General features: G+C 33.3%; 1 pseudogene; it reads right to left on the bottom strand.

Annotated features, from left to right (window-relative positions):
- Nucleotides 1–2,002: 2,002 nt before the first annotated feature.
- Nucleotides 2,003–4,443, bottom strand: LOC106795326 (probable RNA-binding protein 23; annotated as a pseudogene).
- Between the last annotated feature and the right edge of the window lie 1,557 nt (nucleotides 4,444–6,000).

Genomic DNA, 6,000 nt, shown 5'->3' with positions numbered 1-6,000 from the left:
TCATTGTATATAACGTCGTTGAAGCGAAAGTGCTTTTTACGATAGTTATTATAATAACCGTCTTTGAAAGGTAGAAAAATTCAAAGACGGTTATTATCGAAAAATTGTCTTTGAATGGTATGTCTGCTTGGACATTCAAAGACGATTATTACTTAATAACCGTCTTTGAATGTTGCGTCTGCTTGTACATTCAAAGACGGTTATTACTTAATAACCGTCTTTGAATGTGGCATCTGCTTGGGCATTCATAGACGGTCATTAGATAATAACCGTCTTTGAATGTTGCGTCTGCTTCGGCATTCAAAGACGGCCATTACATAATAACCGTCTTTGAATGTTATGTATACTTTGACATTCAAAGACGGTTATTATCTAATAACCGTATTTAAATACTGCATCTGCTTGGACATTCAAAGACGGTCATTAGATAATAACCATCTTTGAATGCTGCGTCTGCATTGACATTCAAAGACGGTCATTACATAATAACTGTCTTTGAATGTTGTGTATACTTTGACATTCAAAGATGGTTATTATCTAATAACCGTCTTTAAATATTGCATCTGCTTGGACATTCAAAGACGGTCATTAGATAATAATCGTCTTTGAATGTTGTGTATACTTTGACATTCAAAGACGGTTATTATCTAATAACCGTATTTAAATACTGCATCTGCTTGGACATTCAAAGACGGTCATTATTTAATAATCATCTTTGAATGCTGCGTCTGCATTGACATTCAAAGACGGTCATTACATAATAACTGTCTTTGAATGTTGTGTATACTTTGACATTCAAAGATGGTTATTATCTAATAATCATCTTTAAATATTGCATCTGCTTGGACATTCAAAGACGGTCATTAGATAATAACCGTCTTTGAATGTTGTGTCTACTTTGACATTCAAAGACGGTCGCTAGATAATAATCGTCTTTAAATTCTTTGTCTGCTTCAACATTCAAAGACGGTTGTTATGTAATAACCGACTTTGAATGCAGTGTCTTCAATGATATAGTTGCTATTTTTAGATAATTCGGTATCTGAATTTCCCACGGAATCACTCCATGACTTGGCAAACAATAAAATAAATGAAACCAAACTAACACTATTAAAGCCATGGCACGAAATTGAAGTCAATTTTGGGGGAAATTGATTTAATATGTTCTTGAATGATATAATTTAATTTTGATGTCAACTAAAGAATAAAAAATCATAAGTCATCCAAACTAAATAAATAATTTAGATCATCAATGATTAATAAACTTAGGAAAGAATCCTAAACAAATACATGAAACAATGCTTACAATTAGTCATAACGACTAAACAACAATGTTTCCAAATGAAAAACAAGGTGATAAATAACACTCAAAACAGAGCCGTTGTTGGGAGCAATTAATTTATCTTGCATTGCAGACCAATAATTAATTAAACACCAACTCAATCATTGGAAACCAAGAATCATGAGTGTTAAACATGCAAACCAAAAACCAACACTATCAAATGGTGAACAAATCTCCATAAGCACTTATGCGAGAAATCAATAAGAAGAAAAACCGAGTTTATGCACAAGTTAAAAATCAGCTTCTGGAGAAACTAAAATGAGAAAAGTTTTACAAATTCACTTATGCATATTCTTCTTATGATAACACATGATCATATGATTCATACCCCAAAAGAGCAAGAAAGGAAAAAAAAAGTATATATTAAGTCGTAAAATTATAATTTAGGAAAATCTACAATAATGGCATTTAGAATTATGTAAGTTACTAGTCAAATTCAAATCTTATAAAATGTAACCAAACATAACTAAAGAAAATACAAGATTGAAAATGTCTTCCGCCCTCAGAGACTGCTTTTAATTTTTTATCGAAAAGAAGTTTTTTTTAGGACAAAGTATCTTTTTTATACTGTCTTTAAATTATACTAGATCCGGATAAGAGAAACTTAATTGAATATTTCTAAGGAGATATGATTTGTCAAGTTATTGGTATTCAATATAATCATGTGCATTCATATTCCTAATAAATGTAGCAAAGACCAAGAAACATGCCAAAACTCTGCATCCTCACCACAACAGCCAATAGGGCAGCAACAAAAGTAAAATACCTCCCGCAGCTAACTCTCAGTCATGTTGAAGTGAAGATTCCCCACATATAATTTTCGGTCCACAGCTCCATAGGGGCCAGTTACACCGGCTGCTCCACTAGAAGCATTAGATTGAACAAGGTTCTTTTCAGCTTCAGAAGGTTTCACCATTACAAGTTGTCCAAGAAGAAGTTGGCAACATAAGTCAATAAAGTTCCAATGGAGAAAAAATAGTTCAATAGGCAAGTCATCACAGTTCCAATGGCAAAAGTATATCAAATTTAAAAGCAACTGACCTTGCCAGCTTTTGAAAAGAACTCATACACATCTGTCTCTGTTGCTTTTAGCGGCATCTGAGATCATCACCGAACAAATAGTCAATCATCAGAACAAGACACCAAATATCCAAATATGTAGAACTTATGAATTCATATAATTTAAAACAAACAAAAATAGGAACTTCCAATAAACCTGGTAGGCAAAAACAGTTCTCTGATCCCTTGCTGGGTCTGCCTCAGGTTCTGCAACCTCTTTTTTATCCCTAAATCTCCTGCAACTCAAATTAAAATAAAGTTATTAAAAAAATAATAAAAGAAGTTCATATTAATTAATTTTGATGATCAGAAGGTATAATTTATAGCATAATTCCAAATATACACCATTAACATTACAGTCCAAAATTGCACCTAATTTAAGAGGGAGTGATGTCTCATTCTATCCGTATAATCCAAAGTATATTTTGTTAGCATATCATCCACCAAATCATCACTTAATAATCCTTACAATATTATGCATATACTTCAGGACCTATGGTCAGGATTTCCTTACTTTATTATTCTTTGAATTAATAAAGCCAAAATTGCACCAGGAACCTATCATAAACCAACCTAGCAGGATCCATTAAATAAATCAATGATATAAAATACTAATACCTGGAAATATATAATAACATAATACCTACATCATGAATCCGGCTAAATCTAAGAGTCAGAGTAGCCAAATGAATGCCTAAGGCCCCAAGGTAAGGTGTCCGAAGAGGTGTCACCACCTATTGGGATCATATGAGTATCTTTCTGGTTCAAAAGAGAAATAGAAATACCTTTACATCTTATTCATAAATCATAACATTAGAAAAAGCCTAGCCAACTAACTTTACACTGAGATACTAAAGGGTGTATAATAGTTATCATATTAAAAGAATAACTATTTTTTGGGACTCTTAGCAGTAAGGAACTTAGCATACAGTGAGTTGCACACATCATAATCTTTTATTTTTAGAATTAATGTAACATCACAAAGGGATTTCAATGCCTTGAGGCGATAGGCGCTTAAAACATAATAGTATACACCTTAGTAAAGAAAACAGAGTTTTGTTAATGCCTTGTGGCAATATAGCAATGATATGATTGATATACATTCTCAGGCCACCTCAAGGTCACTAATGGTATGCAAGTTGCAAAACAAAATCTTATAAGAAATATATAACACGAAGAAGCTAAAATGCATAAAATCTACCCTCAAATAATACAAATCCAGTCACATTTTATTAAAGAAAATAAAGCTATATTCCCAACTCAGTCCCCCCTTTCACCAGAAAAAAAGGACAAAACTCCAATTGTGATTAGTTAAAGTTCTTCAGGTGCTTTTGGGATTGTTCTCCAATCAAAATTGGTGTTTCACACTTTCACTGCATTAATCCGCATAGTAAAGGTTTCCATTAAAGGTTGACAAAGATTACCAACATAAAACTTCAATTCTGATTACAGAATCGAAAGTGCCTACGACACTGTATATAAGTTCAGTCCTTGCATAGAATTATAGCCGCACCATTAGCCTTACCGCCATAGACAACTCTTTAAAAAGAATTCTGGATCTGGAAACGGATTTCAAGTAAACTAGTAGCTGACTAGTGAGTACTGAAAAGTAACAACTACATAGCACATAATAAGAAAAACACCAACGCAGCACAAATGAATAAATGCATATCTCATCACCAATGCACACTTATTTCTGTTTTCTTTTTTGTTTTTATTTCACCTTACTCATGACCATCCATTCAAACCATTTGCAAGGACAATTGATGAATTGAACCAACGCTAAACTAAAAAATTAACCCTAGTTCACAAACAAATTGCACAAAACACAAAGAAAAGATCAATTACCGGGCATCGCGCATATCAAAATCTCGCTCCCTGTCTCTGTCCCTCTCGGAGCGACTCCTGCTCCTTGTGGATCTCTCCCTCTCCGCTCTTTCCCTCTCTCGCTCCCTATCCTTCTCTCTTCTCTCGTGCTCCCTGTCCCTATCACGGTCTATCCTATCCTTATCTCTATCCCTCCTCTTTCTATCCTTATCCATGTCTTTCCTCTCTTCGTCTCTCTCTCTCGCTCCTGTGACGACCAGAGGAACGTTCGCAGTCACGGTCTCCCTCTCGCTCTTTCTGTCATCAGCGTCGAGATCGTCGTCGACATCATGGGGCTCTCGGCAACTCCTCTCGCTCTTTAGAGTTGCTAATTCTAAAAATCCATTTTTTATTTTTTCTAGCCACGAGGGGATAAGGATGAAATGAAATTTTCTTTTTGACTTTTACCTACACTATGACAAACAATTGTAGGTATAAGTATTTTTTTGACTTTTACCTACACTAATTTATGTGTGTAGGCAAAAGTCTCTGTAGGTATATGCCATCTCTTTGTAGTGCTCTCCACGTAGAGAATCCAAACTCAACAAAATGAAAATAATTTTATATACTATTAAATATAATGTTAATTATTTACAGTTCAAAATAATGAAGTAGTTTAAGAAATCGAACAAGTAAACTTTGGCAACTAGCACATTTCCTATGGGATTCAAATGACATATTTTATCTATGATACTGATATTTAGACATTTAAACGTACAATATTACAAATTTAATTAATCTAATTGAGGTAAATGGGATTGTGGTAACATAATTACATTTTTAACTTAATCATTAATTAAGTGAAAAGTTAAAGCAACTCATGCCTCTCAGGTCAATATTCTTTTTTCACTTGCCAGCAAAGACTATTTGCAGAAGATTTTGAGAATAAGCTTAAAGTTAGACCAGGTAAATGCGTGATTTGGGGGCCAAACTCTACATTACCGATCCCAACTTGACATTCTCAGACATGTATGTATGGGATGGGAGAGTCAAATTTGTGACGTTGAAGCATCTAATTTAACAGGAAATTGGGCCTTGTAAAAGCCTCTCCTAAATATATGTGCTTAAGTCGACCATCAAGTCAACTCATTGAGAAATTGACATTGCTATCCTTTATGATTTTGTTATATTTTACTACTATTTATTTTTATAAAAAATAATCAAAGTTAGACTTAAAGCCAATCTTTAATAAACAATATTATTTTAATATCTTTAAAATAATTAACAATTATATATATTTAACAAGAAATACATTATTTCAACAAATTTAAAATAAATTTAATTTTGATGTCAACTAGGGACCTGCACTTCCAGACAACCATCCTAATCCAGAATGGGACCGAATGACTAACCGCTAATCTTTAACGGAATGCAGGACACGTGCCAATTTCGTCCTAGTTTTGTTTTACTTTATGCCCTTTCATTTGGGCAGAAAAAGGAAAATAATAATAATTAAAATCAAAAGAAAACATTAATGCAATAATAAAGTATAGCCATACAAACCAAAGCTTCTTATGCCTCCCCGCTCCTAAAGTCTTAACTCCAAACCCACTATTCCTTTTCAATTTTTTGTTCCCTTCTTCCACGCTAACCATGTGGACGCCTTCTACTCAAACCATCATTTTCGTCCCCACTTTCTTTATTTATTTATTTTTTAATGCAACTTCAAACTATCCTTCCATTTATCTCAATTTAAAATAAAATTTTCAAAATAAATGTCCATCGAAAAAAAT

The sequence above is a fragment of the Glycine max genome, chromosome 12 (assembly GCF_000004515.6).
Source record: "Glycine max cultivar Williams 82 chromosome 12, Glycine_max_v4.0, whole genome shotgun sequence".
NCBI classification, from domain to species: domain Eukaryota; kingdom Viridiplantae; phylum Streptophyta; class Magnoliopsida; order Fabales; family Fabaceae; genus Glycine; species Glycine max.
Note: the sequence above shows the minus strand (reverse complement) of the source record. Positions and strands in the feature narration are given on the sequence as shown.